General features: G+C 39.8%; 1 long non-coding RNA gene across 1 annotated transcript in view; it reads right to left on the bottom strand.

Annotated features, from left to right (window-relative positions):
- LOC144055293 (uncharacterized) overlaps positions 1-23,114 on the bottom strand; it is a 115,734-nt gene that overhangs the window by 17,197 nt on the left and 75,423 nt on the right. Inside the window, exon 3 of the long non-coding RNA XR_013294826.1 lies at positions 9,193-9,357. This is a non-coding gene — a long non-coding RNA (uncharacterized LOC144055293). The remainder of the gene's footprint in view (positions 1-9,192; positions 9,358-23,114) is intronic.

The raw sequence follows: 23,114 nt of genomic DNA, 5'->3' as shown, positions 1-23,114 counted from the left end.
GTATCGGCATCGGCCTAGAAAAACGCATATCGGTCGGGCCCTCGTTTTTAACAGGGCTTTTTTCCTTCTTCTTTTTTTTGTGCTTGCTAATGGCTACTTGTGCTCTCATCCAGGTTGGCCTGCAATCTGTTTGAAACACAAACTAGGCCAGCACTCAAGCAATTAGCCTCCATTACTCTGGCACACCAATTGCCAATTTTTCTGCGGTGCGAGGTAATCCACGGCGCGTCTGGCAAGCACCCAAAACTCTAATATGTTTATACGGTGAAGAAGAAAAAAAAAAAGAATAATTTGTTGTGGTTTTTAGTGCCAGACTAAATGGCACAAGTGGCTGCTGTGTCACATGTGCATGAATTGTAGAGGAAGTAGAAATTGTGTGCATCATAATAACAATACACTAAAGCTGTCAAAATTTATCGATTAATCGGCAAGCAATCGATTATCAAATTAAATAATCGAGTAATCATTTGGAGCCATTTTTTTATTTTATTTAAAATTGCCCAAATCCTCTGATTTCAGCATATCAACAGTAATTGTTCACTGATTTCTGTAGGTCTTACATACCTTCAAAAATAAAGCCTCTCGCATACAATTGAACACATTTGAACTTATTAGACCCCACCTCTCTTTGCTCACCATGCATACCACCACCAGCACTCTCCGTTCCAGCGATGCAGACTTCTGTTGATTCCATTTTGTTGAACATTTTGATGTTTCAACTTAGATACAGTATTTCTTGAACTTCGACGAGGAGCACCAAATAAACGGTTTGAGACTTCTCATTTGTAGAAACGTGTGAATCTTCTTTATATGAAATAAGTTGTTTTGTATGGTCCCTCTAGTTAATGGAATTTCACCCATCCTGGGTCCGGAACGTATCCTCCATGATAAATGGGGCTTTGCTGTACTGTACCATATTAAAAGTGACTAGTGGACAAAACAGCGGATGATTCACAAGGTCAGACTGGAGACTTACAACCGCATACGTGCACCATCTGGATGTGGGCCAGTGTGTGTGTGTGTGTGTGTGTGGCATCATGTATTATGACCATTTGTGTGTGACAATATATTAGGATGCAAACAGCCTGTTAAATTCAATGACACACACACACACACACACACACACACACACGCACTCCCCCTCCCCCTCCGAGAGTGTTACTTTGACACTTTTAACAAGCAGCACACGGGAGAGTGCAGAGAAAGTGCTCTCCAGGTGACATACGCACACACACTTCACACAATGAGTTTCTTATTTATTTATTTATTTTTGGGTGGTAAAAGACACTTTTGGGGGTGGGTATTGACATTGGAAGGCTTTTATGTTTACATGCACCATTCAATGTCATATTTGATGTAGTTATAATATGAGGGCATCATACATATTTTTGTAGCTAGTATTATTATTCAATGTTTTTTAAACACACGTGTTCTTATGTCAGGACAGTCCGGTTTTTATTTTTATATTTCTCGGCGCACACACATTTTCAGTAACGACAATGAGGATTATCATAATTTTCAGACACACAGCGTTCTCATCTTATATTTATTTATTTTTTATTTTTTCCAGGGCTACATGAACTTTTTCGTCATTGTTTTTGCAAAAGTTTTTAGACACTTTAATTTAGTGTTTTGCCCCATTTTTAGAGCCGTATAATTTTTAAAGCTAAATATTGTCGTCGTTTCTAGTTATTATTAATAATGTATTACTATTACCATTAACAATATAATAATAATAATATTAATAGTGCTCTTAAGTCAGATCTAATATTTTATTTACTTGTTTAAATTTCAACAGTCCCTGTTTTCTAGCAATATTTTAAAATAAATTTTGAATAATTAATTATATATATTTTTCACTATTTTACCACATATGTCTAACCATGACAAAACAAACTCACGTTTTTTTTTTTTACATGCACATAATTATTTTGTTTGTTAAAACCTCTGTAGAGTACGTTAACGTACCGCCATAATGTTTTTTCAACACCGACCCTCTTGCGCCATCTAGTGGCCAACATTGTGCGTTGCAACACTTCCTTCCCATCCACATCCTTTAGAAGTGAGGCCTCTTGAATCCTCCTGCTAATTGACCTGGATTTGTTCCATTTTGCACATTGTCACCAAACAGCAACGAGACACCCGGAGATGCCAAATTCCCGCCAGCTCCTCCCCGCAGCTATTCCCATCACCACCATCCAGACCCCGAAAATAATAATAATAATAATAAAAAGTGGGTCCCCTTTTTATGAGACGGGCTCGTTTGAAGCTGCTGGGAAATGAAAAATTTAAAAGACCTGGCTGCTTCAATGCCTCTGCCATGAATAATTAAGAAATACGCATTCCCGGATAATGGAGAAGGGGGATTTTAAAACGTGAGGATGTCAATTCATTGAGGAGGCACGTATTTATCTGTGTGGGCATGCGTGTTGGGTTGCTTGTCTGAAGACTGTAAAACAATCACCGCCAGTTTGTCTCCGTGTTAAACTTATAGAGGATGAAAGCGCAAGAACGATTTTTTTCTCATTACTATTAAAATAAATTGAAATTTTAGTTACTCAACCGTAGGGAGATCCATTTTTTGGTCGTGGATTTTTTTTGTAGCCAATTTGCTGTTTTTGTACTCAAAGTATTACTTGAGGCATCTTGGTGTCAAGGAACTACGTTGAAGTGAATTGAGAGTTTCATTGAGACAAAAATAGCCTTTTGCTGCCATCTATAAGCCATTCCAATGGTCGCTATAAGTTCCACATGCTCGCTGTGTAAATGATGAAGATATAGCACGTCACGTGGCGCCGTCCCCTCACGCACACTCTACTGGGCCACATAAAAATCCTCTTTAAGGATGAGTTCTGGCCGGCCGGCTTTATTCGCCTCCCCCTCGCGCACTCGTGAATCACGAGTCTTCGTAGTGACTCACCAACGTCTCAGCCCCTCAACTGTAAAGTCCGCCGACAGCTTTACGAGCATTTTGGTTGTGTGTTTGTGTGCGTGTGTGAGCTTCTGGGGCCCGAAGAGAAGCGGAAGCTCGGGAGTTTTAAATCAGGACAATGTGCTTTTTGTGTCGCTGCGCTGATGCTCTGACCACATTTTTCCTCTTCGGTGTCCTTCTCTACTTTGTCTTCTTAAGTGTCCCGCCATTTACAACTTTGCGCTCGACTTATTAGGGCTGAACAATTATTCAAATTAATATGTAACCATTACCAATAAGAGCAAATCTGCTATTGTTTTTTGGAATATGGAAGAATTTATTGCTTGTGCTTATTAAAAATACATGTGATGAGGAACTTAGGAAATCACGTTAAATCGCACCCCCCCCCCCAAAAAAAAATCTTAGTTACTTAGTTACTCTCCTTCCACGTCTCATCTCTCCTCATGTACCATTTCCTCCATCTTTTTTTTTTAAAATTACCCTTTTTCCTTTCGCTCCTCTTTAATCCCTTCTTTTGTGACACTCCTTCCTTCCATCTCCATGTAATCTTCCTTCTCATATCTCTTCTTTATGTCCCTCTCCATTACCTCTTTTTCCTACAATCCCCCCTGATCCTCATACGGTCGTGCTAAGAGATATGAGTGACCTGACGACTCCCATATGAACTTACTGTCACTAAACACAAAACGGAAACTTTGCGAATTTAAAAACAGCCTTGCTTTGCCAAGTCCGCTTAGCTTAATGCTAACAAACAATGCAAAACCCTATTAACATGCTAACGTTAGCATCTCTAGTCACGGTTTTAAAACCAACGGCTATTTAGACACAAACGTAGCAACACGTTCAGACAGATAATATAATAATTCTCACAGGCATATGTTATTTATCCTTTACGAAAAAAATGACTAATATTACATTTTCTGACTGAGTCACTTCCATTTGTAGAAGCAGCCTGCTCTTCTTCATTTGTGTCTGCATGACTGTACAGTATTATACTGCCACCTGGTGGCCAACGAGGACACCACAATAAAGTTACAAAGTATTACCCCAAGTAAATTAATATTGAGTGAGATTTTTTAGCTTCCTTACACCTTTCCTCACTCCTTAACCATTTGCATCCCTCCTTTTCTTTACATGCCCCTTCTTTCCTTAACCTCCTTCTGGTTCAACCATATCCTCCCCTTTTCACTTTTCTATCTCCACACCCTCCTTTACGTGCCTCTTTTCTCCATTCCTTTACATCTTTCCTTTCTCCTCCCTTACCCTCCCTGCACATCATTCCTCTCCCACATTTCTTATCTGTCCCCCTTTTCTTTGCACCTCCATCCCACCTCCTTCTCTTGCTTTCTGCCCCCCCCTTCTCTTTACCTCCTGTGACTGTCTCCTTGTATGGTCGCTCAGCCCTCTTTTGGATTGCTCTTATCTTATCCTCTTTGGCGTTCTTTCTCTGTCTATCTATCTGTCACTCCTCCTTCTCCTAGTCGCCCTCTGTCACTCTCACAGTCACCGCCACGTCCCAAAATAAAACGGCAGCCTCCCCCAAGTGCTCGAGATCAAGGCCAGCCGAGTTGGCAGCCCTCCTGGCAATGTTTACTCTGCAGCGCCCCCTGCCTCTAAATGAGCATATCTGCAACTCCGCTAAGACAATGAAGCTCAGTCCCCCCCCAGTTATAACATTCTAAGCATATTATAATATTAAAAGCATATATCAATTATATCTGCACATTTTAATGTCATAATATCAACATTGGAAAGAGTGTTTAAATGTTTCTGATCAACATTGCCTGTTGAGTTCGTAAAACGTTTGCGACAGGCACAGTTTGACCCGGGAAGAAATTATTTCCATGTCCATTAATTCCAAGAGGGGAAAACAATTGAGTTGAACTTTCAGCTCGTGTGCCCGCACTCTGATGAATAATGGCTTCATTTACTCAAAATACAATAAACACACCGCCGTGTCAAGTAAAGTAAGGGCCCAGAGCCTTTTTGCCACCCGCCCCTGACTCAATCTCTCGACACGTATCGCTACATCAATCACAAACCACTGATCGCCCCACAATAGCAAATTATTTTTCCCTTTAACTGCCACAAAGACATGTTTTTACAGATGATTTTTTTGTTTTTTTGTAGGGCTGTGATGAATGGAGTGGCGTGCGTTTGGGCACCACTAGGGGTCAGGCTGATACCAAATATCATCAAATACTGCAGCACTTCAATGTGCACTGTGACAAAAAAATATCCCCATTAAAGCTCACAATATTTTATGATTTAGTATAATAATATATAGGAAGCAATAATAAAATGTTGTTTTAAAGATTGGAGAAGTAAGTAAATCGTTTTGCAGTCCATAAAAGTGCAGTGTGAAATAGATACATAATCAGTACAATTATTATTACAGTTGTGGAAGTTTTAACAATATTTAATTTGTTAAAAAAAAAAAAACTTTTTCGTTATTACAAAGATCATTTTAAGTAAAGAAATCTTCTCCAAACATCTTTTTAATTACATTTTAGCCCAAAATATTTCTCAGATGTTTAGAATCAAACATGATAAATGCTGCTTTTACAAGCAGCACAATTAATTTGATTAAGATGTCTATTTTTTTTAAAGTTTTTTTTCTACAGTAAGAACAATTTAATAATAAATGTAATAATTTTCAGAGGTTTTTCCATTATTATTTTTCTTTCTAAACAGGTGTTTTGAAAGATGAAAAAAGTCAAAAAATGTCTTTTACAAAAAACTCCTTATTCAATTTATTTTTGATTACATTTTCCTCCGAAACTAAACATGAGACACAGCAGCAAAAAATGTGTTTGACTTATTCAAAATGTTGATTTAAATGAAACATGCAAGTTCTTCATCCTACACTCATTGAGCGCGGACATTTTACATCACATTTGATCGAAAAGCTTTGTTAACCACGTCAAGAAAATATAAATATCAACAGTCATAACATAATAATCATACTGAGTGTTGTTTCTAATAATTATTCTAACCACAATACTAAGCATAATTAACTCTCTTTCAATGTCAGCCATTAAAAAAAAAATAACTTACTTGACTGAGTGGCAGTGAATTTTGACTGATCATTTTACGCCCACAGAATCTTGTGTTTTATGATTATGTAAACACAGAAACTACCAAATAAAAGATTAGACTCTTCTTTCATCACAAAAAAGTTTCAAGTTCTACCTTATTATTATTATTATTTTATTTTATTTTATTTTATTTTATTTTATTTTATTTTATTTTAAATTTAATTTTATCTTGTTATATATATTTTTATTTTTATATATTTTTTTAAATAGAACATGGTTTTGGTTTCACCTGTTCTGGCCCCCCCAAAAATACAGAAAACAAGCTTGCATGCATGTGCATTGTGTGTGCGTGTCCGTGTGCACGTGCGTACTATTTGTCATCACATTTCTACTTGTAAATTTAAATAATGTCCCTCATCTTTCCTCTCCTTTGTTGTGTGTCTTTGTAGTAGACGTAATGAGACAAACACTTGGATCAGTCACAGCTGGTTGCAACCGTCCAATTTCCAAAGATCCAATAAGCTTCGCATTGTTTTGATGGACGGTGACGTCATCCAAAAGAGACCCAAATGCTGTCATCTGCCGAATCATAATCAATGATCAAACCAGAGATGGCCAATACTTTTGTTCCCGCCCATTCCTATTAAAAATAAATAAAATAAATGTAGTTGACAACGGCTTCCATCGCTGGTGCTCGATAAGTTTCCCGTTGATCTGAATTGTCGTCAACGGCGCTCAAAGAGTTAAACCAATACTGATTTCTGCTGATTCTTTTTTTTAACCTTTATTTTGTTTTATAATTTGCATTTGACTGTTTTTATCTGTGTGATCAATTTGACCTGTGAAGCAATTTGTGACCTTTTGTCTGCGAAAGGTTACTTACCGTATCGCTCTAAAAAGCACATTATTATTATTATTATTATACACTGTATATACATGAGGGCACCTTTTCCCCATTCAGGAGCTATTTCAGGTACGGCCCACGGGCCAGAGGTTGCCTAGCACCGGAAGTGACACTTTCCAGTGCACTAACAAAAGCCCCTTTGTGGTTCACACACACACACACAAGATGGTCTCGACTCGTTTTCACTGGCAGCCAGCTAACAGTGTTGTTGCCTAATGGCCGTGCAGGTAGATCGGCCCCTCTGGGCCAAAACACATTAACCTATTTGGAGGGCGTGAATTCGTGCTGGTGTTATTAGCGGAACACTCGGAGCACCTCTAGCTTGTATGCTCAGCCACGCGTGTGAAGGATCTTCGCACGATCTGTCGTCGCCCCCCCCCCCCCCCAAAAAAAAAAAGAAAAAAGGGGGAAAAAAAGAAGCTCCATTTTGCAAGGGAAGCTCGGAAACTAAAGGAGGAGGGAGAAGGAGGGGTGGGCGGCAATTAAGCTGATGCCGTCCAACAACTCCATCCAATTAGCCAATTAAGGCTAATTACAGTTTTAGCGTTTGGCACTTCCCGTAATGAGCCATTTATCACAAGGCTTGTTCTGCAGAGGACACCCGGCACAAGAGAAAAGGGAAGCGCCAAACTCCCACCTTTGGCGTCCTCCAAATGCCTCCTTAAAAGTGATCCGGCGAAGGGGGTAATGTTTTTAAATTTTAGTTTGAGATGATATTTTAGTCGTGACCGAAAGAACAAGATCCCGGATACAAGCGGCCGAAATGAGTTTCCTCCGCAGGGTAGCCGGGCTCTCCCTTAGAGATAGGGTGAGAAGCTCGGTCATCCGAGAGGGACTCAGCGTCGAGTCGCTGCTCCTCCACGTTGAGAGGAACCAGTTGAGGTGGCTCGGGCATCTGGTTCGGATGCCTCCTGGACGCCTCCCTGGGGAGGTGTTCCGGGCATGTCCTACCGGCAGGAGGCCCCGGGGACGACCCAGGACACGCTGGAGAGACTACGTCTCTCGGCTGTCCTGGGAACGCCTTGGGGTCCCGTCGGATGAGCTGGCTGAAGTGGCTGGGGAGAGGGAAGTCTGGGCTTCCCTGCTAAAGCTGCTGCCCCCGCGACCCGACCCCGGATAAGCGGAAGAAGACGGACGGACGGACGGATGATATTTTAGGTCGGAATCATGAGATTTTTAAATTAGGAATATATTTGTTGACATTTTTGAAGTTTTTTTTTGTTGGTTTTTGAACTTTTTGATCACATTTCTGTTGAAATCTGTTGAAATCGAAAGTTTTTTTTTGACAATTGGGCCACATTTTAGTTTGTTTTTCTGAAAATGTCAGTTTTTTTTCCTTTTTTAAAGAAAGTTTAGCTCTAAATTTCTAGGTTTGTACATTTGGAATAAATATTGGTTGCAATTTTAATTCAGACTTCTGAATTACTGACTTTTGGACCAAAATTTGACATGAAAAAATGGAATCACATTTCTGATGGAATTTTAACTCAGAAGTTTTTTTTTTTCTTTACGGAGAGCTCAGTATTGTTTATTCGGGAAAGGAAAAAAAAAAAAAGAATTTCAAGTTTTTTAAACTTTTGGACTCAATTTACCCCCAACCCCCCCCCCCCCCCCCCCACACACACACACACACACACACCCTCATAATGTGGAGATCAGAATTTCAATCGTTAGGAAAAAAAAAATTGGCACACAATTTTTTTCTTTTTTATGAGATTGATTGAAATTGTGTCAACATTTTTCATTAAAAATTCATTCAAAATTCCATATTTTTACTTTTAACTTGTAAATTTAAAAATGATTTCATCTTTTAGACCAAATTTTGATTCAGCAGTCCAACTTACTCAAAACACAAAAAGTCTCATAAAATTTTTAGGTCAAATTTATTTATTTATTTACTTGTAATTTTTGGTCTCAAAACCTGCCAGCGCTTTTCAACTACGTGAGCACATTTTTGTAGAAAGTTGTCGGTCAACATTCCAAGTAGTTCAACTTTTGGACCGTGGACACGAGAGTCACTTCACAATAGTCACAGTGGCGAGCGCGGGGTCAACTTCCGGCACCCCAATTGTACTTTGGAGCATGAACTACCTGGAGTCCTCCCGTTTCACCGGTGTAAGTGAATTTCCGTCGCCGTGTGCATTATGCAAGCGGCGGGAATTATTTATCCCATGTTCATTATTTATATTTAGACAAGTTAGCTTGTCCGCGGGGAGCAGGTCTCATTTTCAGACTGCTATTTTGTAAACAGGCAGTCACACGGGCGACAGTTCCTCTGATTTAAAGAGACAGGCCTACTTACGCAGAGTGATGCCTACCTTGAATTCAAATGGAAAGCCCATCAATTTTTCATCGTCCTCTCCCGTGCGACGTTTGCGTCGTCGTGCTGTGCTGCGCTCTGCTCTCTCTTTTGCATCCTGTTTTTTTTTCTTTCTTTTTCTTTTTTTTCCAAATCCGGACAATGGGGGACGGGGGGAGGTGAGCTGGAAAGGCCACAAGCGATGAAAGGGACACAGAGGAAAAAAAAAAAAAAAGTTTAATTTCTCATAATCTTGAGTATAGTTCATTACAAATTAAACCTATAAACACAAAATTGATGTGCTTTATCTCAACGTAACACTTTTAAGGATTCATTTACACTGCCAGAAGTTTACTCTACAAGTAGGAGCTTTAGGAAAACTTCTGGTGTGATTGTATTGCTAAAATGAGTTCTGCGATCATTTATCAGGGCCAAAAAAGAGCATACAAGGAGGTTCGTACTTTCTCAATGAACAAATCGGACTCTTCTCGATAAATTAATTGTAGTTAATAGCAAAGCTTCGACGATAAAATGTGTGGTTAAGATCACCTTTGATGATAAACATTTCATTTATAAGTTCTTATTTATAGTTGTCTTGATGTCATTAACCTTTTTTTTTTTTCCCCGATTTCTGATTTTCATTTTGCTTGAGGTTCAGATTTTTTTTAGGGGGCTTTTGGAACAACAATAATAATAATAATAATACATTTTATTTGTAAAGCACTTTATATTTGACATCAAACCTCAACGTGCTACAGTGAGTAAAAAACAATGTATTAAAACAAATTACATTTATAAAAACACTATAAATAAGATAAAACAATCATAAAAATCACAATTTATACGTCTTTCTAAAAAGGAAGGTTTTAAGTCCGTTCTTTAAAGTCCAAATTTCAGGACTACATTTTTTTGTTTGAAAGATTAGTTTTCTGCCAATCTTCCCAAGTTGTTTTTTTTTTGTTTGTTAGAATTTGACTTTTGGAATCGAAGCTCAGAAGTGCTAGTTTAGTTTTAGTTTTTTTTTGTCTTTTGGGTCGTGTTTTTATTAAAATGTTATACTCAAATTGGAAATTTTAGGATATTGGATATTCCAAGTTGTATGACCACCATACAATTTCATTTTTTTTTAGGTTTTTCCATGTATTTCAATTTATCTTGGCAGAAGGAAATCCAGTTATATACATGGGATTGAATATTTCAAGAAAAATCTGTCCAAAATACAAACAAATATTCCTACTTGAAAATTCTATAATGAATGGGTGGATGGATTTTGGCAGTTTGTTCCAAAACTGGAACAACTGGAAAATCTGACCAAAAATATGAATAAATGTTCGGTCCTAAAGTTGAACTGCTGTGAATTTGGCCTATGTCCTAAAATTTCAATAACCATTTTACCCAAAAGTTAAACCAGTCAAAGTATGACATAAAATTTAGTCAAAAGTAAAATAGCGCAGAATTCTGTCCCTAAATTTCACAGAAAAGTTGTTCTTAACGAACTTCTGGGAATTCCAACCTAAGATTAGGTTCAGAAATTGAACAACTTGGAACGCTGACCGGAAATTTCAACACAAATTTGGTCCACAAATGGAGAAACTTTCAAATTCCACCCCAAAAAAATGGTAAGAACATTTTGGTACGGAAGTCTGACGAGTTGGAAAACCTTCTGATAAATTAATGATCTATACGCGAGCAAAGTTCCGCTGGGATGACACTCAAACATGTAAACACAAATGTTTTGTACAAAACAAATAAAGAACAATGAAGAATAGAAATCGGTAGCTGTGACGTAAGCAAATCTGAAAAAGTGACGAATTTGTGACTCATTTTCCAGACGCATTGTGTTATTAAGGCAAACAGCGTGAAAGTCCAATACGGTTTTTGGCTACTTTGAAGAACTTATCAAGTGACAAGTCAAGGTGTGCGTGTTGGTCTGTTTCAGCGACGGAGTAGAAAGACGGGCCACATGGTCGGACCAGACAAGCGTGCGCGTGTTTGTTCGCCAGAGCTCGCCGAACAAAATGGCTTTTCAAAGGGAATAACGGAGAACAACATCATGTCAGCTTTGAGACGCACTTCTATATTTCCTTTTGGGCTGACATTAATTTTGAAATGGGGCGTTTTTTTTTTTTTTTTTTTTTTTTTTTTTTAAGCGGAAGGGAAAAAGGCGAACGTCTCCGATAAGAAACGCACGAAAGACACGAAGCGGCGCGGGTGTCAAAATGGCGGTGAAGTATTGATGAGGACAGAGCGCGTCTTTGGGGCGTCTGAGAGGACGAGCGCTGTTCAAAAAGGAAAAAGAAGTTCCACGCGGATGAATTTTAATGCCCGCCGCCCGACTCTTGACAATTCTTTGTCACCCTTCTTCCTCTTTTTCTTTGTCTTTGCCGGCTCTTCTTCTGCTGTGACATCCAAACAGACACATGTGGCGTGTACACACGGAGAAGAAAGAAGATGGAGGAAGAGGAGGAGGAGGAGGAGAGCGGGGTGGGGGTCGGGGGTCTTTATAAAAGATTCATCACAAATGTCTCTAATCCACTACTGCATTGTCAAGAAGATGTTATAAAGCACACATTGTAAATGGATTCTTCCCTCACTGACTAAAGTCATTTCAGCGCAGAGACGGGAGGGGATGCGGGGGAGGGGGGAGTGTGTGTGGGGGGGGGGGGGTAACCGCGACGACGGGGGACGGGGTGACAGAAGACGAGTGCGAGCAGATGAGCAGCACTCAGCGTTGGGACGGACTCCGCATTATACAACGTCCCGTCCCCAAGCGTATTCTTGCTAATGTACAGGCTGGCCACGCTCCCACTTGGTGGGGTGTGTGTGTGTGTGTGGGGGGGGGGGGGGGGGTGCCCCGTCCGCTCCAGGAAGTTGCTCTGTGTTGAAAATAAGCTTGTTTTTCAGGTTTGTAAATAATACAGAGTAAGGAATCAAATACTGGTTGTTTAAATTTTTACTTAAAATCCCAACCAAAATTTGCCTCAAAAGTTAAAGTTGATAAGATTTATGGAGCAAGTTTTAGCTGAAATGTTTAAGTTTTGGTCAGAATTCCAAGCCTGAGAGACTTGCAGACTTTAGTTTGAGTTTTGAAATTTTGGTTGAAAATTTAGGAAAGAAAATGTTTTTCTTTCTCGAATTTTTGATCTGAATCGCGTTGACTTTTGGTCTGTTTTATTGAAATTCTTGGCCACATCAAACCAAACTTTGGATCAACTCTTCATTAAAATTTTAGTATGAAATTTCATGTTCTTAATCTTTGGACCCAATATTTATATAGTTTGGAATCTTAGATCAGAATTGTAAGTTGTTTGAGTTTTGGACCAAACATTATATGAAATTTTAGCTTGGAACTTGGATTTTTTTCCCCCTTTGGACCATTACAATTTTTTAAATAAAAATTTGGGGCAGAAACATAATTCCAAGTTTTTAGACTTTTGACTCAATTTTATTGGAAAATTTAGGAAGGAAAAAACTTTTGCTAGAATTTTTTGGGTGAAATTTTAGTTTTTAAAACAAGAGCAATAACATAATTAAATATGACTGTAAAGAATTTAACGAAGCAATTCGATTGATTGTTCTGCTCCTTCTGTTGTGCCAACCTTGGCCACTGGGAGGCAGTATAATACTGTGCAGTCATGCAGACACAAATGAAGAAGACTTTTCTTCTACTTTAAATGACTTGAGTCATTTGAGATGCTGTAATATGAGTCATTTTTGTCGAGGATAAAGAATATATCTCTGTTAGTATTGTTCTTCTAAAACCGTAATTATTGATGTTAACCATTAGCATTTTAATGGCATTTTGCATAGTTTATTAGCATTAAGCTAAGCAGTCTTTTGCACATGGCAAATCTATGTTGTTTTAAATACAAGAATTGTTTTATAGTAATTTTGAGTTTACGGCTCCTTTCATGGAAAAATTCGTAAGTTGGCTCACTTGCCTGCATAGTGTAATAACCCCTTAAAAAAACAATCCAAGCATTCACGTTTGTATGATTTATAACATTGCCACAGACAGGAAGTGCGCTTGTTCCCGCTGTGTATCCGATCTAAGCGGTCGCTGCCAACTTTTTTGACATCTCGCTGGCCTGCTTGGAAAGCCGAAACCGCTCCCATTTATTCGTCACCGCCGGCAACGTCAGGTAAAACAATATGGATGGTTTATAACGTTAGCTTTGGCTGCGGGCACCCGGCCATCAATATCACACAGCCTCTGCCGGAGGACACAGAATTTGAGCAGGAAGGTCCGCGCCGCCTTTCATCTCGCATCAAAATTAGCCGCTGTCGTTCCCGTCGCAAAGTGACACAAAGTCTCTCGTGCTTTTCGTGGCACTTTGGGAGATAAGACATCAGTGGAGCAAAGAATAATCACGCCTTTCTACTCTCAACTCGTGCCTCCTCGATCGCATTCCGTATCGCATATGATTTATTCATTCCTTCGTGGGAGAGAGGTGGAAAATAGGTAAGGAAGTCACAGCAAAGGTGCGCGCCACACCAATAGGAGGTTTGCTCATGGGCTCTTGGTAGAAGCTCATGTACTGGAATATTAATACAAATACTAAAAAATTTGATTGGTATTTGATTTAAAAATATATTCAAAATGGCAGAAAATCTGGACTAGATGCCAAATTTATAAAACAATTCATTAAAAAATGAAGACCTAAAACTTTAACAGAAATATGAAGCAACTAGTAAATCTGAAAACAAAAAACAACAACTGCGAATTATGACCTAAAATTTTGAATTGTTCCTAAATTCAAGCATATTCAAACTTCAGATTTTAAATGACCCAATATTAAAAAAAATATCCAAATTGTGCCATAAATTGGGAATTCCCTCCTAAAAAGAATAATAAAAAAAAATAAAAATAATAATAACTCAGAAAGTCGACCAATGGGAATGCTGACCTAAAATCTGGTCCAAACTCAATCAACTTAGAATTTCTGAACTTTAAACATGTTGGTCTATAAGTCAAACATGTTAGAATTCTAACTTGAAATTTGGTCCAACTAAGAATTCCAACTTGAAATTTGAAGAAAAATTCAAATAACTCTGACTAATTATTCTGACCTTAAATTTGTCCAAAAGTGAAACAACAATTGTCAGTTTTCAACAAAAATGTGTTCAAACGTCAAACAACTCAGAATTCTGATTTAAAAAAAATAAAAATCAAATCAAATAAGTTAAACAGGAATTTGGACCTAAAATTTGGCCCAATGTCAACAAATTTAGAATTTCAACTAAACTTTGGTCCCAAAGTCAAACAACTCTGAATTCTATCTTAAAATTTAGTCCAAAAAACAAACAACTTTCAATCCGACGACCTACTAGGGCCCCAGTATAAGTGGACTGTAACCATAACAAAAAGTGAAACTTTCCTATTCACATCATTGTTTGAAACCTCACCAAACCGTATTCTCGATTTGCAGACGTGCCGCCAGTCTGCAAAGTTTTACGAAACTGTTGTTTCTTTGTGCTAGCTTGCTAACTAACAAACAACAACTATCACTTGTAACTCTTTTCGTGTCCACGTGTGGCCACTTAAGATCCCTGATCTCCGCCACCCTTTCCTCGCATCTGTTCGCACATCTGCGTCCCCAACTGGCGCTCAATTAAAAACACATGAACTCGGCGCTCGTTAGTTTACGGCAAGGATAATGCAGTTTGTGTGTCACCGTCGATCCGGGGCACGACGCCCAAACTTTCAAAGTGTGTATGAATAATTGGAAAGGAGCGCAAAAAGAAAAAAAAGAAAAGAAAAAAGGGGGACGAGAGGTTGTCGGCGGGGCTGCGTTGAAGACGAAAAGGAGAAGTGTATGTGAGAAAATGACATTGTTATTCATGCGAGTCTTTGTCACATGTCGAGAGGGAGCGATGCGTTCCCCAGGGCGGGCTTTGACACGCCGACGTTCAAACAAAGTCAACAACTGTTTTACTCTGATGCACACTTTTAGTCTTGCTGGAGGCGAGGTTTGCCTGCCTTACATTTGCTCGGAACACGACGATCTCCTCCTAGCAAGTGGGTTGCTGGTATTTACAGTACATGAAACGAGTACCACCTCCAGGGAAAAGGTATTTAACATGGAACGTTGGAAGCGTACGTCAATGCGGTGATGACATATTTACCCGTTTATGGCCGTCAACAACACGGAGAGTTGCGTTTCCCCCGCTAAGGTTAGCTGATGTTTACTGCGAAAACTTTACAACAAAAATGAATGATGAATCCGCATGAGATCTGCTCAGAAAAAAATTCCAGAAAATGTTTTTTCTTTATTTTCGAGATTAACTCATCCACTGCCATTGACGACTATAAACGTCAAAAATTCATTTTAACTACTTCTATTAGTTTAACTTTTCCACCCCACTTTTGTTAACGAGAGTATGAAAATCTAGATTTTTTTATTGTACATTTATATGAAATTTGCGATCAATCGCGAGTTAACTACTGAAGTCATGCGATTAATTACGATTAAAAACTTTAATCGCTGGACGCCCCAAATTTTAAATTATATTTTCAAACTTTTTTTTTTTAACTTAATTTACTGCCGTTGATGGCTACAAACGACCAAAAATCATTTTAACTATTTCTATTAGTTTTACATTTTTTTCCACTTTTGCTTACAAGAGTGTGAAAACCTAGAATTTTTTTATTGTACATTTAGAACAGATATAAAATTTGTGATTAATCGTGAGTTAACTAGTGAAGTCATGCGATTAATTACAATTTAAAAAAATTCATCGCCTCTTGCCCCTAATTTTTAATAATCTTTTTTTAATGAATTTATGGCAGTGAATGAGTAAAATTAATAATTTTACAAGAATTAAATAGAATATTTCTGAAAAAAGGCACATGGTTAAAAAAAAAAATCACAGCAAAATGTAATGTCATAATTTTTTAATATATTTCGTCATAATTCTCAATATATTTTTTATAATGATAAAAGGGAGAGTGTTTACTTTTTAAAACATATATACCCCAAGATAAGAACCTGAGTTCTACGCCCGAACCGCCTTCTTGAGTCCTCGGAAACAAGAATGTCCCAAACTAAAAAAAAGAAAAATAACAAAGAAAAGAAATTCAATGTTATAAATAAGATAAATTGACACTTGGAGACTTTTTGTTTTTGTTCCTATGCATTTACATTACAACTATAACATGCATGACTGTCCAATATAAGCACATGCAACAAAGGACACCATTGATTTTGATGAAATAAATAACACGTTGCTGTAAAATGAACCCATTTCCCTTACTTTTTCCTTTTAAATGCAAATTGGCTGCTGCTTCATTATAACGTGTGGCGAAACTTCATTAGACACATTGATTTTCGGGCGGCGGCACCGCAGTAGGCCCTGTAGGCGCAAAGGTTTGTCTCCATGCTAACTAACATTAGTAGCGGCTCGAGGCTAGCACTACGCGAGAAGCTATATGGCACATCTGGAGAGGTAACATTTACATAAGCTTCTCTTTGTAAATGGGAACCTTCATTAACATCACGGCGCTTTGAACTGGAGACGAGGCCGCGAGAGGCGCTACGGCAGATCGGCGAGCCGTGCTGCCGTTTTCTCGCATCCTGTTTACGACGAGTCTTCCAGGAAGGCGGCGGAGATTCAAGTTTGATCAGAAAAGCAGTGGAATGAACTGATTTTTAGAAAGAAAGAAGAAAAAGAAGGGGAAGACAAAAAGACAAACAACCCTCCCACTCACAAATATAAAACATATTTGTAAATAATTTTCATAATTTTTCGAAATCAATTTTAATGTGCTGGTGTTGACTGTATAGCGATAACAAATTAGCTAGAGCGTTTACTTGACAGTTAGATACCAACTTTGATAGACAGCTGGGTGGCAAACAGCTGGCTAGAGCTAGTGAGGACGAAATAGCTAGTTAGCTAGGGAGATAAATGGAGACCTTGTCAGCTAGTGAGCTACAGCGATATTAGCAACATATAGAGCAGGACAGCTCGGGTCGGGATATAAATAGTTTGATAATTTTAGTGATAAATCACTGCTTAGCTAGCAGCTTGCAAGAGAGAAAAATGATGATGCAGAAGGTGGCTAGACATCTAGCATGAAAAAAGAAGAAGCTAGATTGATAGCGAAATAACTTGATAGCTAGTTAGATACTGTATATGAACAGCTAGATAGCTATAGCAGCTAACTAGAGAAATAGCTAAATACCAAGAAAGAACTAGTTATTTACATTAGCTCTCTTGAGAGCTAACTAGTTGGATAGTTAGCAAGGCAGCTAGCTAGTATAGTCGGCCAGTTCGAGCAATAAAAAGATACAAGTTAGGGAGAAAAGTATAAAGAAAAAACATCATGCTAGGTAGCAGGATAGCAAACTGGGTTTCACCTACACCCAGTAAACACATTTTACCTGAGGTCATCCCGGCAGTCAAGTTAAATTATTCAACATTTTATGCACGATAGAACACAAAATCACATTTACCTCCCTCAGTACGGTCGCTTCTGTTCTGGCTTTATTTTTATCTACATCTCCAATAGCCTGCTCCATGCCAGCGATCTTCTCATTTCTCACGCTAAAAAGCCACGACCCAACGCTTGGGAGATTAAGGGCCGAATCTGTGCATTTACGCTTCTGAAGAACTGACGGATTGCAAAAAGAAGTGTAAGGTTTTCTTTAGAGGACGGTTGCATTAAGTGCATGTGTGTGTGTTTGTGGCTTAACACATTCTGCTTTACATTTTTAAAAAGCAACACACACAACACATGGTGAGTAAATTATTGAAATTTTCTTGTCTAAAACCTGTCTAGCTCTTGTAAACAAGTGTAATTTGGTGCACGGTGAGCACAAAATACCGCATGTCCGTGTGTAATTTAAACATCATTTATTTATTCGTTTGCCTCCTGATAGAGTGATGGAGGTGAAAGATGCTCAGTGTTTTTTTTTAATGTATTTTATGATGCCCAATTCCAAATAAAAGCCAATATCCATTTTTTTTTGCAGGAAATCTGAATTATAGAGAGACCATATAAAGGGTACATTTCCTGTAGTTTTACCATTCCCACACACTTTAAACACATTTTTAAAAATAACGTCTGTTGTGTGTTTTATAGGTTTAAGTGTGTTTTACTCATATTTTATATGTTGTCTTCACTGTACAGTATTCTGATTATTTTATTTTTTTGAAATGCGGCACATATGATACTGTACAGAGACTTATAGTTCCAACCATGAACATATTGGGTAAGCAACAGGAAATGCAACTACCGTGCGCTCTAGCCACAGGTCTACTCTATATACAAAAGCAGTGCTGCTCAGCCTCTGGCTAGCGGACATCATGACAAGCTGCATGGCAGTATGTCAAATATCTTGTTAAAATTACTAATTCAAGTCTTAAGATAACAAGAATGGGGGAAAAAAATGGGAAAACCCTAGTTTCATTGTTTTTAAAAATGGACGCTCACTACCCAATCTGGCAGCCCCTGGCCACCTGGAATAATGACGAACAACCATCCGATATTCTCCTTCGTCTCTGCCGAAAAACCTCCAGACTCACCCCCGCAGTCTCCTCGTATGATTAAGGGTCAAGTGTGCCAACCTCATCTCCAGGCCCTCATTAAAAAAAAAGTGGGATGGGCTGGACATGGGGTGGATAGGCGACAGGGAAGAGAAAGCGAGGCCGGGACGCCTACCCTGGCACACGGGTGCTAATGAAAGCCATGAATCACTGTGTGCTCTTTTTTAAAAGAACATATTAGCAGCATCATTAACTCTGCACAAAGGCCAATAGACAGGTCGCCCCACCAGCAGGCCCCCCTGCCCCACCCTCCTGCCACCCACTCGGAGCGCTTTCATATCCCCTGGAGCCACCCCTCATTAGGGAGACCAGTTTGACTGTGTCCCCCTGGATGGATTTGACTGAGATCTAAGGCGTTAGCGGCTTGTGAGACATGTTTAATTATAACCTCGCCCCGTCCCCCCGAAAAGCTAGATAGTCAGCTAAAGAGATAGTGAACTAGCCAGACAGAGATGTAAATAGCTAGAGAGCAAACTAGATAGCTACCTGGAATGATAATGATTAAATTGGTAGCTAACTACTGAGACGTGTAGCTAGTTAGGTCTCTGTGTAGCAAAAGAAATATAGCAGCTAGCTTGAGAGAGGTATAAAGCTAGCATGAAAAAGACATGGCTATTGCTGCATTTGAGGAAGGTGGGAAGTCAGACTTTCCCAGCTTCATACCAGGAAGTATGTACGGGAACGCCCGTTTGAACTCGGAAATCCCGGCAAAGTCGGAAAAAAAATGACTCCGACTTCACCGACCCGCTTTAAATCTGACGTTACTCTCGACAATGGCAATCTTCCGTAGAGACGCAGACCGTGAATGGCATAACATAATTTAAAGGATTTTAAACAGATACTTATTTATCTTTAGTTTAGTTATTTGACATAGGTACTTATAACACAACGTGATTTGGAATGCCTTAACCGGAACAACAAACAACAACAATATCGGGATTAGCCATCTTTGTTGTTTACGTTTTGAGGTCAGAACTGGGTGAACTCAAGTGGAATGTATCGGACTTCCCACTTTCCTTGAATGCAGCGTAAGGTAGCAGCACACTAGCTAGAAAGATAACTAATAGGCTAGTTTGAGGGATGGCCAGATAGTCATCTAGAAAGAGAAGTCGATAGTTAGCTAGAGAGAAGGAAATGACTAACTTGACGGACAGCTATAGTTAATATGGGAGCCTAGGTAGCTAGCTACAGTCAAAATAGCTCTACATAGCTGAAAGGCTAGCTGGAAATGGCTAGATAGGCCGCAAGACAGCTAGCTTGACCGTTAAATAGAGAGTTAGTGAGAAACCAGAAACCAAAGAGAAACAGAGGGTTTGCTGGACAAGGGTGGCTAACTAAAGATATGCTTAGAGTACCTGGGGAAGTTACAAAAGATGCATTGCTACCTATATAGCAAGACAGCTAACTAATAAAATAGCACTAAAAGCTAGCACTAACTGGCTCCACACATTTGATTATCATACAAGTAACCTTTGCAATGAAATGGGCAGAGTTAGCAGATTTCATGTTTGTTGCTATTTGGTTTCGCAAAAAACATTTCGACGGACACGCTCCCGTTAACCCGCCACTTCCTGTTTGAACCAAACAAATCCCCCCCACCATACCCCCTGCAGACGCCCTACAGCGCCTGCCTGTGGTGAGTCTTCAGGGGCAGTGACCTTTTCACACAGCCTCAGGACAAAGTGGCTTGCCCTGGAGCGACAAGCACCGCTTTTTACCTCCCCCCCCCCCCCACACTATCCAATCCAACCTCACTTACTCCAGGACCTGTTGTTACCGGCGCAAACCCCCCCACTCGCTATCCTCCAATGTACATTGGGGAGTAGGCCCGGGCCTCATTAGGAGCACCATGATGAAACGAGCTGAAAGGCCCGAGCGCTGACGAGAATCACAGCAGCATGAACCGGCACGGCTCATCTCATCGGCGTTAAATCATGGATAACCTTTTCTCCCCGCTATCTTATAACCGTGGACCCCCCTCCCCTCATCTCATTTTTCCAACCCCTTATTCCCCGCTTCCTTCTGCTGCGCCCATTACCGCTACGCCGCACAATTGTTACTCTCGCCGCTCCGCTCGCAAAGAGGCATCAAAGTTTTAACGCCGACAACTCTGCACAGTTCTCGGTCGCATTGCGTGGAGTTCGGATTGTCTGTCTGAGATTTTCATCATGCGGTGCAATTCCATTTTTTATTCTTAACTTTGCTGCCAAGTAACACATAACTTTCACGCTAATGTCGAGCGCAGGATCCATATGGTCGCTGTCTGGTGAAATTCACGTACAGGGGGAGGTGGTTCTCGTTTTTTTTTTTTTAAGAACTGAGCTAAACTCAACTTAAAGTCGACCAACAGTGACTATGATGGACTCTGTGGTGAGGAAGCAAAGATGGCCGAATAACTCTGGTGTCCGGCATTCCTGGTCAACTGATGTTTACGGGATCCAGGCAACTCCATGGACGAACTTGTGTGCGTCCCAATCGGCGCTCTAGTGCTTCTGAGGAAAATCCTAAAGCGCTTGCGATGATTCAACAACAACAACAACAATCAGCAGCAGCCTCGGTGGCTACCGACCAGTTTCCCTGACAATAATAATGGAGTGTTTCGAGAAACTGGTTCAATGTCACATCATGTCCCGTCTCTCACCCGTTTTGGACCCACGTCAGTTTGCATACAGACTATTGTCACGGGAGACAGTCCTCAAATAAATACAACCACGTAGGTTGTTTTGAAAAGGTGCCAAATTACGACAAAATACTGCGTATTTTAGTTTAGCGACTTCTATCGGCCATGTTAAATAGCACAAAACTCCAAAAGCTGGACTCTAACCGGGTCGACGAGTACATATCTGACTGAAACACTTGGCCAGTAATTGTTTTGGTGGACATGTTTTGTCGTTTAAATTTTTTTAAATTTTTTTTTATTTTTATTTTTTTTATAGAGCTCAGTATTGTTCATTCGGTAATTTTACCGATTTGACATGTCATCATCATTGCTCTCTTTTTTTTCTTTTTTTTTTTTTTTGTATGTGGGTGAGTATGTGTGCGTGAGTGTGTATTCATTAGTTCACCTAAAACCTATTAAAAAATCCCAAACCGTTCACCTAAACCGAACACTTCCAGCCAGAGTCGTGAGGCCGTCAGGAGACCCGAGGAAGGACCAAAGAAAAGAAAGGAAAGTGAAATCCAGCACCGACCAGACACCACCCACCGGGCCACCAACCAGAGTCCTTCACCAACCCCAGAGACATCTAAATTCCAACCAATCAGGGAGACCTCAAGAGACCAAAGGAGAGACTGAGGAAAGGAAGGAAGTTCTAACCCCAACCACGAGTCCGACAGCGAATTGACATACATGTGAACACTACAATCATTACCGGCCTGTTAGCTTAGCAAGTTAAACGTTCATCTTTTGATTCCCGATTCAACATGGCTGATAGAACATGGCCGATAGAGGTCGCTAAAGTAGAGTATGTAACAGTTGGTTGTATTTTGGCGCATGGTAAAAACGAACAATATGGTCGTTATTGTTGGAGGACTTGTTGAGGACTCCACGATGCCATCTCCGAACTGAAACAGCATACTGACAATAAAAGTATTTACCTGCTACTGGATCAGATACTTTCTCTCTGACCATGTAAGGAGAGTCCCCATCTCTCTACGACCCTGAACACAGACTCTCCCACAGGGTGGGGTCCTCTCCTGCAGTGGTCCCCAAACTTTTTTCCGGCACGGACCGGTTCATAAAAGTCCACAACTTTGGTGGACAACTTTTCAAAGATGTCTGTTTTTTTTTACTCGTTTTGCTAACTTGTTGATTTAGCATCAGTGCTACGCGACCGAGCTATTAGCATCTTGACATGCGTCAAAAGTCCGTGGTTGGAACAGAGAGACCGGTCACTTTTCAACAGAAAATATTTTGAAGCCTCGCTAACCAATGAACCGGAAGTACAGTAAGTATCCTTTTAACTGTGCGGCCCGCCACGGCCCGGCCCAAAGTGGGGTCCGCGGCCCGTTGGTTAGGGACCACCGCTCTACTGTACACACGACGGTGTCAGCACACCACCAGACAACTTTTTTTTATTTTATTTTGGGGGCAAATAATTAATTAGGTGCTTCAAAGATAAATCTACATTTTATTTAGTTTTGTACCACTCAGCATTCATAATATAAATAAGTAGCCTTTTTCTTTGAAATAAAAAAATAAATAACACGATTCTATATATTTATGGCATTCTTATTCTGCATTTTAAGTGTTTTTTTTTCTTCTTTCTCCCGCAGTGCTTCTTTGGCTTCTTTAATGCCGCTTGTCGCTACCCCCCCCCCCCCCCTTCTTTTTTTTGCGGGACGATTATCATATACCCGCTCCTCCATCTTTGGGCTTATTAACCTTTTTGTTGG

This window comes from Vanacampus margaritifer, chromosome 7 (genome assembly GCF_051991255.1).
Source record: "Vanacampus margaritifer isolate UIUO_Vmar chromosome 7, RoL_Vmar_1.0, whole genome shotgun sequence".
Taxonomy (NCBI): Eukaryota; Metazoa; Chordata; class Actinopteri; order Syngnathiformes; family Syngnathidae; genus Vanacampus; species Vanacampus margaritifer.
Note: the sequence above shows the minus strand (reverse complement) of the source record. Positions and strands in the feature narration are given on the sequence as shown.